The 16,987-nt window shown below is 57.4% G+C and overlaps 2 protein-coding genes across 5 annotated transcripts in view; one reads left to right on the top strand and one right to left on the bottom strand.

Moving 5' to 3' along the window:
* Macrod1 (mono-ADP ribosylhydrolase 1) overlaps positions 1-16,987 on the bottom strand; it is a 139,896-nt gene that overhangs the window by 29,077 nt on the left and 93,832 nt on the right. The gene's annotated exons all lie outside the window — the stretch shown is intronic.
* Positions 1,625-16,987, top strand: part of Flrt1 (fibronectin leucine rich transmembrane protein 1) — an 80,011-nt gene continuing 64,648 nt past the window's right edge. For both annotated transcript variants that reach the window (XR_009592409.1, XM_021642270.2), the window contains exon 1: positions 1,625-1,959. The gene's annotated coding sequence lies outside the window, so the exon portion shown is untranslated. The remainder of the gene's footprint in view (positions 1,960-16,987) is intronic.

Below are 16,987 nucleotides of genomic sequence, written 5' to 3'. Positions count from 1 at the left end.
CCGAGTCCATCTGGGGGTCTGGGGAGGCGGAACGGAAACCACAGTTCTGCACAAATTACAGCCAGCTTTGTGCTGGGACAAGCCTGGAAGGGAGCAGGGGAAGGGAAGCTGTTGACGCCACAGGGCGGTGGCATTGTGGGTGATTTTTTCCCTTCCTTTATTGTTGGTATAATGCTGTTTGGGCGATAAATAAAAATGGGGAGGAAAAAAAAAAAAAGCTGTTCGGTGAATTGAGTACCAGCTCAGGAAAGGAAGGAAGAAAGGGAGCTGGGAGGCGAGGAGAGGTGGGAAGGGCAAAGACAGTGCTGGGGGAGGGGCAGAGGTGGTAGCCACAGACAAGGCTCCAGGCAGCTCTGGGGAGAGAGGATCAGGAGAGCACAGGGGGTGGGCAGCGAGCCTCCCCTCAGGGGCAAGGGGGGAGCCTCCTGAGGGGAGGTGGTCTGGGAAGCCTGGAAAGGTAACAAAGTGCATGCTGGGCTGGACTTCTGGAAGGTTCTAGAGTTGGATGGTGGGATGGGAGAAGTTGGAGTGGGTCTGGTCCGGCAGGGAGAGGCTCCTGACGGATTATGGAGGTCTTGGCTTGGGCCTGGGAGCTAGGGGGAAACTCGGAGGTGGTCTAAGCAGAGTTAGGGACTCACAGGGAGTAGCTAGCACCCAAAAGAAACTAAGTCTGGAAGGGACCTCCCCTGGACAAGTCTGCACTGCTAGGTGAGGCCGGGCAGGGAGAGATGGCACTGTCTCCAAGGCTGCACCTGGGTACTTTCCCTGCTAAATAACTGTCTGGTCCATCCACCCCTACCCCAGGACGCACATCACAACTTTCTCTGAAAGCTCAACCACCTTCCCATTGCAGGTCTCCTCAAACCTTCCAGGGGTCCAGAGGCTAATGCTCTCTCTTCACACTCAGGACACGGAGGTTTAGAGAGGGTACCTAAGTTGTTCAAAGGTCAGCCGTCTGGGGAGGGAAAGAGGGGGCCCGACACCAGGCCCTACCTGCCCTTCTACATATCTGGGTGGGGTCCTGTTTTGAGAACAGCAAAGAGTTTAGAGAGGGCCTGTGCAGGAGGGGATGTAAGTGAGTGGGGAGGGAGGGGGGATCTGAACCGGGAAAGGGGCACCTGGCAGGGAGGCATAGGGTTACCTGGGCACGCAGAGTAGGCAGTGGGTTCTGTTTGTGAATGAATGTTTGAGAGGACGGATGAATGAGTGAATGGATAGATGAATGACTGGGTGCTGGGAGGATCGATGAGGGGGAGGAGGCGCCGGAGCCAGAACCCCTTTCTCTTGCCACCCTCCCTCCCGCCCTGGAGACTGGTGTTGGGAGCCTCCCTCCCCCTAGTCTCTAGAGGGAACCAGCTCCCCAACTCGTCTTCCCCCACCCTCATCCCAGACATTTTAGCCGAAGCTAGGAGGAGGGGGGCGCACGGACGCCGTTTCTCCCGGGCTGGGCCAGAGTCCCCGCGCGGCGGCGCAGCCTCCCGCTCCGGGTCCCGCCGGCCAGTGCGCAGCGCGGCGCCCCCGCCCCCGCCGCCTCCTCCCCGCCCGCCGCCTCCCTCTCCGCTCCCGCCCTCCCCGCTCCGCGCTGCACGCACAGCCCCGCCGCCGCCGCCGCCGCCGCCGCGAGGGGAGAGGCGGCCGCACAGCCTGCTTCCTCGCGCCCTGCTCGCCGCCGCCGCCGCCGCCTTCGCCCCGCTGAGCGCACCCGCCCGGGCACACGCACCCCGCCGCCGGGCGCCACCCCGCGCGCTCCTCCCGCCGCTCCGCCGGGCAGATGCGCCGCCGCGCGCCCCGCGCCCCGGGCCCGCCACAGAGCTCCGCCGCGCGCCGGGGGTTCTTCTCCCCGGCCCCCCTGGGTGCCCTCCGGCTGGGGCTCCCGCCCGCTCCTTGGAATAACCCCTGAGGCTCCGGCCGTCGCTGCAAAGTTTCCCGAGGAGACCCGCCTCCCCGGCCGCTGCGCAGGTAAGGCGAGCTGCGCGGGCCAGGGGTCGGGACGGGGCGCTGGGGCGTGCGGGGCGGGGGCCGCGCTGCACGCAGCGGGCGGATCGTGTTGCCGGAGTCGGTCCGGCGTGGCGGGGAGCGGGCAGCCTTTGGGATTCGGGGTGTAGATGGCGGGGGTCGGGAGTCGAGAGCCCAGTGCGGGTGACGCTGGCCCCGCCGCGGGGAGGCGCGGGGTTCGCGGCCCGCGGCTCCGCTCTCCGGAGCGGAGGCTGGGAAGGGCGGGGGCTCGCTTGCAGCCCCGAGCCGCGCCGGGGCTGCGCCCGGGGGACGGCAGCCGGGCCCGCGGGGGGCGCCGGGCTGAGCAGGTCGATCCCAGTTCCTGCCCCGCACCCGGGAAAAGGAGGGTGTGGGGCGAGCGCGGCGAGGGCAGCGGGCCGGCCCCGGCGCCGCGTTCCCGTCCCCACTAGCCGCGTGAGTCACGGTTAGAGCGAGGTTTTATTTTTAAAACGACTTCAAGGGGGGCACAGGCAGCCTCCAACTTCCCTCCCTGCGCGCGCTGTGGACTGGCAGCCTAGTGCCGGCGGGGGTGACACTGTGCACCTGGCGGCTGCAAAGGTGGATCGGAGGGACTGACGGGCTGGGGGCACAGCGCGGGTCCCCCCACCCCCCCCGCCCCAGCTCCCTAGACAAGGAGGCAATAGACCGCGAGCACGCCCCTCCTCGTGGGGATCCGAGGCCCAGGGGCGGAAAGCTGGGGAGCGTTGTTGCCCAGCTGCAGGGAGCCTTGGTTGATCAGAGCTCTCTGAGGAGGACAAAGTTGTGAAGCGGCGACATCAGGGAGCTGCCCCAGGCTTCCTGGGGCCCCGGGAGGGCTTCCAGGCTCTCCCCGGCGTGTGGTTAAGAGAGAACACAGCTCAGCTGGGGTGTGCCAGGCCCTGGAGGCCCAAGTGAGAGGTCTGATGTGAATAAATAAAGCCAAGGCACGGGAAGAGGGGTGAGAGGTGACAAGGTCCAGCCTCGCCTCCTCTCCGTCCTTGCATCCTTTGGAGGATGGAGACCAGCCCCACCCTTTTCCATCCCTAGGTAGCTTAGGAGTTGGGGGAGGCTGTCTGGGTGGGAGAGGGGGGTGTACGCAGAGCAGTACCCAGGACTTGTGCCGCTCCTGGCGGAGGGATGTGGGCTGGGGCTCCCCTCCCTGCCAGCGCGGGGGAAGGCGGCTGCACACAGGGGCTCCAGGCTCAGGTTTCGGGAGTTGAAAGCCAACTGCGTGTCTTCCTGCCAGCCCCAGGAGGAGAGGCACAAACATCACCTGTCAGCTGGTGCCTGCCGTGGGCGACTGCTCAGGGCTTCCTCCGAAGGTTTAAAATGGAAATGGCCCAGGCTGCCAGTCCCGGTGCCTGGGAGGAGATAGTGCCTGGCTGGGTTGGCTGGGAGGTCTGAGGGGTAGGAGGAGCTGAGGTTGAAGGGGTTACAGGCTGGGGGTGGGGGCGAGACAGGGAAGGTTGGGGAGGACGAGGACGCTAAGGGAAACTAGGCGTGCACAGCCCACCTCAGTTCTCAGAAAGATTACAGGGAAAACCTCCCCAGGAGAGTGAAGCCAGGGAGGCTACTCGGCAGCCCCCACGCAGGGATGATGGCCAGCCCCAGTTCCCCTAGACTTAGTCCGTGAAGCTACTGGGGCCCATGCATCCATACCCTACAATAATTGGTTCCAAGTCCTTCTACCTCTGTGTGCCTCGGTTTTTCTTTCCTGTTATAGATTGCCTGCTATAACTACTCCCTGGGCCTTAGTTGGGGGACAGGGAGTTCTTTGTAAAACACATGTGCACTTCCTGTAAGTCTTAAATGGTCCTGCCCTTTGGTTCAGGGGTCTGTAAGGGCAGAGGGTGTCTGCAGAGAGATTGGCAGGTGAAGGGGTGAGGTTCCTCCATCCAGCTACATGTGGGTTCTGGGCAACTGTGTCTCTTAGAGTCCTGTGGAAGCCCTCTGGAGACCCACTCAGGTTATTTCAAAGGAGGCAGCAGAGGCAGGAGGGCTGTCCCTCCCTCATTTCACCTGCTGCCCGGGCTGTGCAGGCAGGGTTTGGGCCTTTTACAGCTCTGTGTGGACTGAGACCTAGTGGCCTAGCCTATGCTACCTGCTCTACCTGTGCTCCAGGCCTACAGCCTCCCTTCTGGGGACCTGCCTGCAAAGGAGGGTATAGCTGTGACATGCGAGGAGGGAAGGGCACCATGATTCTGAAAATGAGAGAGCAGGGAAAGGCAGCATGCAAAAAAGACCGGGAGAGTGGTAATAGCGTAAAGTCAGTGAGAGCGGGACTGGAGCCCCAGGTGGACCTGACTCCTCAGGTGTTGAAGAGACGGAGAGGCAGGCCTTGAGCCAGCTGCCTGCCTGCAGAGGCCACTGCCGTGGCTGATGTAAAAAAGTAGGTGCTTAGCCAACCGTGGTGGTGTATGCCTTTAATCCCAACACTCGGCGGACAGAGGCCGTTGAAGGGAATCACTGGATCTGAGGCCAGCCTGGTCCAAAGAGAGAGAGTTGTAGGACAGCCAGGGGGACACAGAGAAACCTTGTCTTAAAAAAAAAAAATGCTTTGGTGCAGGGGAGCAGTAATGAGCAGGCCTCTGGGGAGAGCTAGGCATAGCTACCTTCTGTGCAATCAGGTGGCACAAAGGCAGTGTCAGGGAGCTGGGCAGGGGCTTCATTGTATGCCCCTCAGGACTTGGGGACCTCTCCATCACCCCTTCCCAGCCATCCTCAGCACTTCAGTCAGGACTGCAAAGTGGCCTGATCTTGGAGGTGGGGCTTGACAGGGGTTGTGCCAGGCGCTATCCTGCTGGGCTGGCTCATCCGGGATCTGGAAATGACATCAAACATCTTGTCATCCCAGTTGATCTTGTTCCTGGGACACCGGGATGCCGGCTGCGGGTCCGAAGGACCTAGGTGGTGCCTGGAAAGGACTCCTTTGCCTAGCCGGCTGGCCTTCAGCAAGACTTACTTTTGTGGGCCTTGCCTCCCTCCTCTGGGAAGTGGGGCAGTAGTGGAGCCTATTTCGGGGTACCCACCATGAGAAGAAATGTGCGAGTCTCCAGCAGGGTGCCTGCCTCACAGAGTGGCTCTCCTTTGCTGTGGCCTTGTACTTAGCGCTTCCTTAGGCCTTGGGGAAGCAAGCAGGACTGCTCTGTCCCTTGCCAGTGGCCCTGATGGCAGGGTCTTTCAACACCAGTACCTTCTAGTCTAAGGAACACTGGGAAGATCCAAGAGCAACAGACGCGACACAGTTTCAACTTCAGTCCCATCGTGAACTGTGATATGTGAGAGTGTGGGCATGGCTGAGGGTGCTAAGGCCTCCCTGGAGGCTGAGGAGACTTTACCAGTCTTGGCCTCCCAGCAGGGAGAGCACCCGGCTCTGGAAGGGTGGGGGTAGTGTAAGCCTCAGCCCTGGCTGTTGCTCTTGAGGCCTGGCACTCTATGTGGCCCTATCTGGGCATACCTCCCTAGAACCCAGATTGTCTTGTTAGTTCTGGCTTTGTCTTGGGCCTGGACAGCTGCATTCTGTCATTTGGTTTAGAGTAGGGGTCACCCTGCACTGGCGAGGGCCTGGGAGAGGCAGACTGGATGGCCAGGGTGGACAAAGGAAAGAACAGTACTTCTACCACGCCTCCTAGCCCTGGCTGGCTTGGTGTTCCCTGGCAGCAGCTGGACCGCCGAGGGTTCGGGACAGCTGTGCCTGCAGGCCTGTGTTTGCCTGTGAGATGGGTAGATTCTGTTTGTGCACTTGCCCGTGGTCCCCAGAGCCCAGCTGCTCCCCAGGGTCAGTCGCCCTGCAGATGATGTCAGGTTTCTGGGGCTTCTGCTTGCTCTGTGGAATATATTTGCTGCATTCACCATAGCCACAGCCCTGGCTCTGGGGCACCCACTGATGGGTTTGTGTGTGGTGTGTCCTCACTCTGCAGAGGCTAAGGTAGTGAGCATGGAGAGAGGTCCTGAGGGGAGGGAGGTTGAGACTAAGACACTTCCGTTCCTCAGTTCTTATTCCCTTCTTTCCAGCTCATTTCTTTATTCATTCATTCACTCAGGAGAATTGACACTAGCCAAAGCTCTGGGACAAGGGTCCAGAACAAAAGCAGTTCTGTCCCAGTGCTCAGGAGGCAGAGGCAGGTGGATCTCTGTGAGCGGAAGGCCAACCTGGTCTATATAGCTACTGTGAGAACAGCTAGGAGCTACATAGTGAGACTCGTTTACAGATAATAATAAGTAACCAAAAAAGGCAGTCCCGAAGCTGGGCATGGTAGCACATGTCTGTAACCGTAGCATTTGGGAGGCCGAGTCAGGAGGATTTCAGAAAATTCCAGGCAGCATGGGCTGCATCAGGGTCGGCCAGGACTACACAGGGAGCCCCTGTCTCAAAACGATACCAACAACAAAACCCCGCACCCCTGGGCAGCCGGCAGCCAAGTATGGGTCAGACCTCAGTCACGTACACACCCTCCCACCTGGAAGGCTTGGGTGGAGGAGGCTTCTGGGGAGGGTGTGTATGAGGGAAGACAGGAAGGATGAGCTAGAGTCATGAGAGAGGGCAGGAAGGAGAAGCTTATGGGCAAAAGGGACAGGGCTACCCTAAAACCCCTTGGCAGGTGGCCTCGGGTGTTTGAATGGGGACTGGAACTGATAGCTTGTGTTCTTGATCTTCCTCTCTGGGAATACCCAGGCTGGCCCATTTAGGGCTTCAGCCTGACAGGTTCCCAGTACTGAAAGCTGTGTATTCATTTGCACAGTGATGGGATGTCCAGGACCTGCTGGGCTTATTCGTGACAAGAGCAGTGGCCATGATACAGAGTTAAGGCAGCTAGTGATAAAGGGGGTTCCAGGGAGGGGTGCTGGAACTGAGAAGCAGGGCTGGGGTGCAGGCCAAGGGAGAAGGCAGCAGAGAGGAGGTCTCCTGAGGTACCAGGCCCAAGCTGTGCAGGGCTCAGCTAACCACTAGGGGACACTGCCTCCCAGGCAGAGCACAGAACCCAGGCATCTGTGCCTGGGGCCTGGATGTATCAGGCTTTGTGGTGACTGGCATGGAGGGTGGGGGGTGGGGGGGAGTCTTTAGACTGAGGCTGGGGTCATGAGGCACTAGCTCTGGCTGCTCCTGTCTCTGTGGCTCCTGTGGCCGTATTTTTTTCCTCACTCCCTTTTCCCTCCTTCTGCCTGAATTAATCGTTGGCACCAGATTACAACAGATTTAGCAAACTGTAAGAGAGGGGGAGAGAGAGAGAGAGAGAGAGAGAGAGAGAGAGAGAGAGAGAGAGAGATCGCTCACAAGAGCAAGAGAAGGAGAGAAGAAAAAGGGGAGAAGACTTTGGAGGAAATGGCATTTATCTACAGGAGCAAATCGCTCTTGTCGAGCCTGTCCCCACAGCCCCTCCACTCTTCCACCCCTCCCCCACAGGCGACGCCTGGGAAGCGCCGCTCAGGAAAATGTCTTCAAAAACTGCTGCTGGGTGCTGGAGCCAGGATGGGCTTTTCTTCCTGGGGGCAATGTTCCAAGGGCTGCAAGGAGGAGCAGTGGGAAGGAAGGTGGGGTTGCAGTGAACTCAGGGTGCAGAGGGCACCTCAGGGTCTGTGCAGAGGTGAGGGGTGTCGCTGGCACACACCTTTAATCCCAGCACTCCGGTTGGCAGAGTCAGGCAGATCTCTGAGTTCATGGCTAACCTGGTCTACAGAGTGAGTTCTAGGACAGCTAAGGCTACACAGGGAAACCCTGCCCTGAAAAATCAAACAAACAAAAAAATCAACCAACCAAACAAACAAACCAAAAAAGAGGTGAGGGGTGGCAGAGGTAGGAGTCCTGTTCACTGCTGGCTCTCCTGTGTGTGGCTCTAAGTAGGAGGTCTAATCTGCCTGTGGTGAGCTCAGCGTGTGCCACCAGACTGACCTGCCCTAGGGACACATGGCCCTGGGTTACATGCGGTGATCTGTCAAGCTGCAGCATATGGCCAGGCCTGGAAACCTTAGCTAGATTAGGAAATGTGACTTTGGGTCGGTGAGCGTCCTACCCCAGGGTTAGCACATAGTGGGAGGGGTGAAGGGGATGCAGGTTGCAGAGGATCATGGGAGTGTTGCTCAATTCCTGAAGTTGCCTGGTTTAGTTAAAGCGCAGGGTGGGACACAGTGGTCCTTAGTCTCTGTTCTGGGTGGATGGGAGGGTTAATGGGAACCAAGTGAGGTTCCCTCCTTCCCTTGCTCCTTTTCTCAGGCTGGTGGCTGATAGGTGGAGTCCAGTCAAGTCCCAGCCCCAAGGCCAGGCCAGGAACTCACGCCAGCTGTGCCAAGTTTGCAGTTCTCGAATGCTCACGCTTTGCCTTCCTGTGCACACTCTGCTTCCCTCGCATGCTTTCGCTGAACCAGCCTGAACCAGCTCTGAAGAGTGAACCACCTCACTCTCACCTGCAGGCAGCTGCTGCCCCAGGACCCTCCCTGTCCTGCCTCTGTCACTCTGTGGGCTGTTCACCCACAGAGCAGTGAGTCTTGAGACCTCCTTACCTCCTCATTGAGCTTGTACGAGCGGCACAGACCACAGACCTTCCCCAGGGAGGTTGCACATCACTGTACGTGGTCTCAGCCTCGGTTTCCCCCACTGCAAACTGGACAACAGCTCCTCCAAGGGACCTGGCATCATCATTAGTTCTGTGGCTCTGAGCCCTCAGACTACCCCTCAGACTTGGGTTAGTGAGGACCCGGTACTACCACACCTCAGCTTCCAGGACGCTCTGGCCTGACAAGCTTTTGCTTGCTTCCTACTGGGAAGAGAGACTGACACACAGAGCAAAGACAAGCATTGTCCAAGGCCACATGCATGGGTCTACTGCCATGTAGCCAGGAAGGAGGTTAACAGTGCTGGGCACTGGCCCTGTGTTCGAACCCTGACTGTTACCAGCCAGCTGGGTCCCTGGACATCCTACTTCCCATCTCTGTGCCTCAGTCTGCACACCAATAAAATGGGACAAGCAAGCACACATTTGGGGGCGGTACAAAGATGGTATGTTGTAGGCCTACTGGAGAGCAAGGTGGAAACCAGAGGTTCCTGTACTCAAATGACAGGCCAGAGAGCAAGCCAGGTACAGTGCCAGGACACAACCTCCCCAGGCTTCCAGGGGGCCGACCTTCTGTCTCTGCAACACCCTACCCTTCCCAATGGGCTCATGGGACATTTACAGAGCTGCTAGGGCCTGGCACTCAGGGTTAGCATATAGTGGGAGGGATGAAGGGGATGAAGAGGCAGGTGTTGGTAACTCCCTAGAGAGAACCTGGCCCCTGAGGACATGTTAGGCGACAGAGTCAATTTGTGGGAAACAGAGTGTAGAGCCCAAATGTCACCTTTTGCTAAGGATGGCTCCCTGGGGTTAGGCCAAAAGGAACCCTGCTAGGTCTACTGGGTATCTTCTTCTTCTTCTTCTTTTTTTTTAAATAACTTATTTAATTTTTTGTGCATTAGTGTGAAGGTGTCAGATCCCTTAGAATTGGCAGTATAGACAGTTGTGAGCTGCCGTGTGGGTGCTGGAATTGAACCCGGATCCTTTGGAAGAGCAGACAGTGCTCTTAACCACTGAGCCATCTCTCCAGCCCTTACTGGGTATCTTCTAAGTGTGGCCTCCTGGCAAGCTACCATCACTGTATACATCGCATAACTTCCAAAGCACCATGCTGAGAGTCTAAGAGTATAGACTCTCATCATCACAACTGTCCCATCTTACAGAGGAGAAAACCAAGGCTCCGGCAGAGAAAATGACCAGACCAAGGTCACACAGCCAGCATATGGCAACTTGCAAGCACATACTCTCAGTTTCCCTTCGCTATATGATGGAGTGACAGTATCCTGGGGCTACACTAGGGTACAAAGCGGTAAAGTTAGCTGCCCAAGGTCGCACAGAGGCAGAAGGACGACGGTTTTGGTTTTGTTTATTGAGAAGTACTTGGTCTCTGTCTGGGTCCTTTACAAGGACAGGCAGGGAGACTGAGGCACACGTCGAAGGGTGGCAGCTTTGAGTCTCTCTCCTCCCTCTTGACAGTCCTGTGCCTCCCACAGTGGGGCACACGCCCAGAGCCTCAGGGCAGTCTCCACTGGGAAACAGCCTTGTGTCTATCCTCTCCAGATTCAGCCTCCTTTCCTGAGGTCTCTTTGTGTGCCCTCAGGGTCAGGGCAGTGGTGTCTTTCAACACGCTTTCGACCTCACAAGGGAGAGGAGTGTGAGGGCAGAGCAGGCAAAGGGTGCCGTTTCTGGAGAGGACAGCCTTCCTGAGGTGCACACTGACGGGGAGGGGAGGCACATTCACTCTGCTGAGGACGCCGCTGGCCTGTGACGTCAGCAGGTAGCTCAGCTGGGCTGTGCCACTACTGGTGCCCTGGGGAGGAGCTGGGCAGCAAGGGTCCTGGGAGGGCGCCGGTGGCCTGCGGTCACAGAGCAATCTCCATTAGGGTGGTGAGCGAGTGGCTGCAGCTCCTGGAATCCTATTAAAAGCTTTTTCATTGTTCCCTGCGATATGCTCCACTCCGCCGGGACCTGGGCATGTTGATAATTTATTTGTGGAAGGGAAAGGGGCGAAGAGCGAGAGAAGAGGGGGAAATGTCATTATTTACTCCGCCAGTTTCGGCGGCCCAGGCTGGGCTGCTGGGCAGCTCTCATGGGGATGCACCACACTCACCCTGGCTGCTAGTTCTCTTTCTTTGGGACCCAGTTCTAGAGTAGAGGAGCAAGTTCCACGGAGGTGCAGCTGGGTGGGCACGGCGGGGGCTGGAGCTGAATCTCTGGAGCGCTGATGGCACCAGGACACTTGCTGTTGGCAAGCTAATCCACAGCTGTGACATATGGGGCTCCTGGGAGCCTCCTTCTGCCTTTCCTGCTCAGTGGCAGCCCTGTTGGCTCCTGAGGGGACAAGACTAGGGTCCCTGAGCACCAAAATTCAGGCACCCTTCATGTGAGTGGTGGGAAGGAGTTCAAAGCTAAAGATGAAATACTAGTCGTGTAGGCCATGCTGAGCGTTTGTTGTTTGCTATAGTGGCTCTGTGGGTCATGGGCTGCATCTCACTTAATTGAGGCACAGCATTGAGGTGGAGGTGGTGGTGGTGGGGTGTTGAGTCATTTCCCTCAGCTCTTGCCTCTGGTCCCCAAAGGCTCACCTTCCCTTCCTTCTCGGGCACTCCCTGCCATGGTGAGGAAGCCCAGGGCAGGGTCGCTTCCTGCAGAGCCTTAGAGTTTGCAGGCTGGGAGGAGGGGGCAGGGGGTTGGTCGTGAAGTGTTTGACCGGGTAAGATCCCATGTTCCCTCCCCTTTACCTCAAAATCAAACCACAACAAAACAAACTGAGCTGGCACAATGGCCATGTGGAAACAGACCCTGGCGCCCCTCCCTCCCGTCTGGAGGCTCACACAGGTGGCCGCATAAAGAAGGGTAGATCCAGGCCCAAAGTGGCCCCTGTGCTAGGTGTGACAGTGCCCTGGGGCTGCCAGGCATGTTAGGCTGAGAGGGGCTTGGGGAGGGGTTGGGCCATGACCCTCCTCTGGCCCAGGTGCCCTTCACACACTCCTAGCAGGCTCCAGCTGGCTTTTATCAGGAAGGTCTGGGTGCCCTGCGGACTGCTGCTCACTGCTCACCGCTCACCGCTCACCGCTCACCACTGCCCTTTCTTCTCTCGGGCAAAACCAGACGTTCTTACAATGTCTAACTCAATCCAGTTACTTACTGGCTCTGAGACTGTCAGTAGCTCCCTAGTTCCTCTGGAATTGAGTCCAAAAACCTTGAGCCTGGCCTTTCAGGCCTGCCCGGCCTGCCCAGCCTGCCCAGCCTGCCCAGCCTGCCCAGCCTGGCCCTAGCTTGCTCCACCCCCCCCCCCAGATTTACCTCCTTTTCCTGCACCTCCACCCCTCAAGTATGGCTGTCAGCTATCAATCTTCAACTGTGTGCTCCCCGCCACACAGGCCACCTCCAGCAGGAAGCCCTACCTGACTGACCCCTGAGAAATTAGATTTCCTGGCCCCTCCCTCCAGCACTTTGGCAGGCCTCACTTTCAGTGGCTAGGTTCACACTCAGCCCTCTTCCTCTCTTACCTTCCTCTGGTTCCTGTGACATCATTAGCTGACATTCATTAGCTCATCCATAAATGGCTCCCTTTAATTTTTAATTATTTTTATAAGATTTGTGTGTGTGTGTGTGTGTGTGTGTGTGTGTGTGCCCGAGCTCTGTGGAATGTATTGGTGGTCAGAAGACAGCTGAGGTTGGCTGTCATTCCAGATTTACAAGGGTTCTGGGGATTGAACTCAGGCCACCAGACTTACCAAACAAGTGCCTTCACCTATTGAGCTATCTCACTGACCCTTGTTTTGTAATTTTGAGGCAGCGTCTGACTCTAGCCCAAGCGGACCTGGAACTTGCTCTGTAGCCCAGTCTGGCCTAGAAGTCACAACAGTTCCTGTTCGAGCCTCTCTAGCACAGTACTTGAAATACCTGCTAGCCCATTTTACTGAGGGGAAACCTGAGACTCAAGAGTGAGGGGTTCCCTCACCGGGCCAAGGTCCCCCAACATTCTGACACAGTACTGGGGTCAAGACAGTTCTCTGCCTTGGGACCCATTCCTATACCGTTTACACCTCCAGCAGCTGTGGGGCGGGTGGGGCAGCAGCTGGGCCGCCATTCTCTGAGCTCTCACTACAGGCATTGCCCTGAGTGGACGGTTAAGTGAGGGTCTCTGAAGTGGCCAAGTACAAATTGGAGGCTCCATTCTACAGATGGGAAAACGGGGGCCAAGAACAGGAAGGGAAGAAGGAAGGCAGATCCCCCAACCCTGCAGCAATTTCCTGTGCCTCTGTGGAGGCCTGAGGTTATGAATTCATAGGATCAAGTCCTGTCCTGCCAGCCTGAGGCCAACCCCAGATCTCAGGCCTGTTGGGTATCCTAGGACAAAGCTGAGGAGGCTGGGGCAACAATGTGCCCAGGAGCAGGGCAGGGCCTGGACCCTGCCCCCACGGCAGCTGTCTCCCTGGCTGATGGACTTCCAGACAGACAGGGCTTGTGAGAGCCGGGGGCCTTCAAGGAGAGCACTGCTCCCGCCAGCGGCTACTCAAAGGCCTCTTTGTGGCAAAAGGGCTGGCCACGGGCAGCTGCCAGGACAGAGGCACAGACAGCTCAGCCTTTGTGCCAGCATGTTGCCCCTGCCCTGACCCAAGAGGTCAACAGGACAGGGGTCCTTATCTGTGGGGGGCTGGGGACCTCCTGCCCTGGATCTACCCTAGGTCTGGGATGGCTGTGATCTGTGTTACCCAGGCAGCCCAGGGACACCCTGCCCGCAGATCTAGCCATGGAGGCAGAACCCAGACTTGAAAGGGGTGGGGATAAGGACAATATGGAGGAGGAAATGAAAACGCTAGCAGTAATTGTGGCAGCGGCGGTGAGGAAAGGCTTGCAGCAATGCCGGGGCCACTGCTTCCTTTGTAGCTCTGGAAGACCTTTGTTTGTTTGTTTGTTTGTTTGTTTTGCTGAATTCCCCAGAGCCAGTTGGATGCAGCTCTTCTCTCCATTTAGAGATGAGAAAACTGAGGCACCCTAAGCTTAGGAAGCTCACCCAGATCAGAGGACCCCAAGGCTGGAGCTTGGAACCAGGTCTCTCTTGAAACCCTCCCCCTGCCCTTTTTTTTTTTTTGACAGTTTCTTGTATGTCCTAGGCCCTGAACTTCTGATCTCCTTTTCAGGAACGGGCCAGGGTATCTGTGCCCCTGTTTGAATGTGGGAGGTGGGCAGACTGTGTTAAGCCCTCCTGCTATCTTGTCTGAACTTTGTGGGTGCGTCACTAGGTGGGGATGGAGGGAAGAAAGGAGTCTCAGGCGACTAGGAGGGCTGAGGGCTAAGCCTCCCGGAGGGTTGGTCGTACTACACTTGGAAGGACAAGGGCTGGCCTAGGACTCCCAAAGCCTTCAGGGTAGAAGGTGGATCTGTTGATGCCAGAATTGTAGGGGACTCATAAGGACAAACAGACAGCTTAGGGGTCTTGTATATGGCGGGCTGCAAACCAGCTTGCCTTCTTACCCTGAGCAGGATCAGTTTCCCCATCTGTGAGACCAGTGCTGAGCCTCTATGAGACCCATAGGTGAAGTGTACTCTGTAGAGAGGGCTATGGTCTGGCTGAACTGTGGCCTAGCTCTCTCCCTGCAGACCCCTTGTCTCTTCGCCAGGAAGGCTTGCTCCAGGCTGAGCTCCGTCGCCCTGAGGGAAGAGACCAAGCCTCCCTCAGGGTGCTTGGACTATGGATTGTTCTCAGCCTGCCCATCTGGATAGCCAGACTATACACATAGTCAATGCTACCGAAATGAATGATGAACAGCCTCTTCTAGTGAGGGTGTGGGTGTGAGGGCCCCTCCTCTGGGGCTTTTCCTGCAGGTGGGAAGTGAGGCTCTGGGACCCCTTCCCAACCCTGGCAGCTCTGCTCCCTCCCTTTCTTCCCAGACTCCAGCCTCAGGATGTGGGTGCAAACTGGCAACTGGTTTCCTATCGCAGGGACCTGGGGACCTGACTATCAAGTGATCTGGCTGGGGTCCAGATCTGGGATCTATATCTAGTGCTTCCCCTTGACCCTTCTGGATGCGTTCAGGCCACCCATGGGCAGCTATGCACACTCAGCACAGGGTTCTGCTGTATATTGGTGGCCTGGGGTAGGTGGATTATCCTTTGTAGCCTTCAGTGTGGCAGCGGTGACTACCCAGTGCCTGGGTTCCAGTCCTGGCCCTTCCTCTTCCTGACTAGAACAGTATTTCAGTTCCATTGATCACCTGGTGTGGACAGGCCCCACCTATGTGCCTTGTGGCCTGACCAGGCTGAGGAGGGACACAGTGGTGATTGGTATCCAGGGTAGATGTTTCCTGATTTCATTCTGTGCCCCATGTGGTGCTAGATTCTCCTGGAACAGGTCCCCCCTCCACCCTACTCCCTGGAGGGCTCTGATGGGAAACAGGTTCCTGTGAAGGGGTGCTAGCCAGGCCCAGACCCAAGGCTCACCCTTTGAACCCTGAGCCTCCTACACCCATAGCCTTGCTCAAGAGGCTCCGTGGCCTGTTCCTCACTGGCAGCCTGAAGCTGTGGTGACAGCCGCCCAGTGGCCCCGCCCTCCCCAGGGCAGCCGCTGATTGAGTCTCATCATTACAGGGCGGGGCCCCTTGCTGGAACCTCTCCTGGGTGGCAGAGCTGTCGAGCTGTTGAACAGCTGTTTGTGCAGAGACAGAATCTGTCTGGGTCTGACAGGCAGCCTTGCGCCTCTGCTGTGGGCTCAGCATGGAGAAGCTGCAAGCTGACAATGGAGTGCTGGCCCAGGCCACTCATGGCAGGGGCCAAACTGCCCAAGGCTGCCTCATCAGATGGGCCAGGCCCAGGCCCGTGGGTTCACTGTGACTTCTGTGCAGGTCGCCCCGCAGGGGAGCTGGCTGGAGCCCCTCTGAATACTGTAAGCCACCAGACTCATCTTGAGGGCTGCTCTTTTCTCTTTGGGGGCCCATGAGAAAGGCAGGGTGACTGTTTCGAGATCACTAGTGGTCCCTGGGCACTGGGTGGAATCTTTTCAACATTGCTACATAGTGGGGAGGCTGTCCAGGTCAGTGAAGAGGGCTGCAACTGAGGCGACTTTTAGGGGAGGAGGAAGGTCTCTGAATCACTACAGATCTCTTAGAGGAAGCCCCACCCCCACCCCACCCCGAATTTCTCTCCCTGAGAAAGAGTAGACTCAGAGCAAACGATGCTTCTGGTAGTGACTCCATGAACGAAGGTCATGTCTCTGTCTCTCCTCATGGAGTCCCAAGCTGGCTTCGACCTTGGTAACAGAGGATAGCACTGAATGCCTGATCCTTCAGCCTCTACCTTCCACATGCTAGGATTACACGTGCCAATCTCAGAGCCTCGGTTTTAAACTGCACATGGTTAGTTCTCTTGAAAGGGGGCAGAGAGCTCAAATGGGTGGTATCTAGAGAAGAAACTGAGCCGAGCCCTTTGTAAAGGCTTGAGGGATTGTGAGAATGATTCCCTGTGACGGTAGGAAAGGTTCAGCTGACTGCAGGCTTAGCCTTTTGGGGCCTGGCAGAATGAGCTGAATGAGAATAGTACACAAACCTATGCTTCTTAACCATCACTCTTGGCAGGCATGACTAATCAATCCCAGCTCTGTTTCCTGCTGAGCCTGGAAGGCTCTACTTGGAAAGGGAATAGACTGGGTATCCCTGGCAGGTATTCTGTGTATGGGGAACTGGGAGAGGGGAAGCTTGCCACAGTCTTCTAGCTCCTGAACTGAGCCGAGATTTAAGCTCAGTTCTTTTGAGGTCCTTCCCTGCTCCCCGTGGGGTCCTGCCACAGCACCAGCAGAACTCCTGCTAGAGTTTACCATACACAGCTTGGCCCAGCTTCCTGCCAAACAGGCACAGTGAGGCTAGCCCTGGCCCCCTATGGCAGTTGGCAGTCCCTCCTGGCCTGTTAAGTGTTATTGGCTGCAATTTGCCTGTCCTGGGCTCCAATATGGTGCTTCTGTTCTGGGCTCCTAACTGCAGCTGAGCAGTGCTGCATCCAGTCAAGGTGGGCTTTCACCTCTGCCTACCAAGGGGCGGGGGAGGGGCCCAGCCAGAAGGCTAGCAGGCTGAGACTTACTTGGCATCTCCCAGGCCAGACACCAAGAGCCATGGCTGGGTTGGTGGTCCCAGGAGGACATGGTAGGGACAGGAGTGGGTGAGATGCACCTCTTCAACTCTGGCTTCCTCATTCAGTCTTCTGCTCATCAAGAGGAGATCTGCTGGCTTTGAGGTTACCCTTTTAATTAAGCCAATTAATTAGTGCCTTTAATGAAGCAGATTAACCAGGCCAGGCTCTGCAAACGGGGTGGGAGTGGGGAGTTGTCTCAGCCTGTACTTTCTTGAAGGTCTGGGTTGGGAGGTAGCTGCTAGGCCAGGCCTTCCTTAGAGTGTTTGAAGCGCAGGGTCAGGTTTGCCAGGGATGGCTGTGTCCCCCATGGAGTGTGGCCAAGAACCTAGGGTGAG

This window comes from Meriones unguiculatus, chromosome 1 (genome assembly GCF_030254825.1).
Source record: "Meriones unguiculatus strain TT.TT164.6M chromosome 1, Bangor_MerUng_6.1, whole genome shotgun sequence".
Taxonomy (NCBI): Eukaryota; Metazoa; Chordata; class Mammalia; order Rodentia; family Muridae; genus Meriones; species Meriones unguiculatus.
This window is presented reverse-complemented; position numbering and strand designations above follow the sequence as displayed.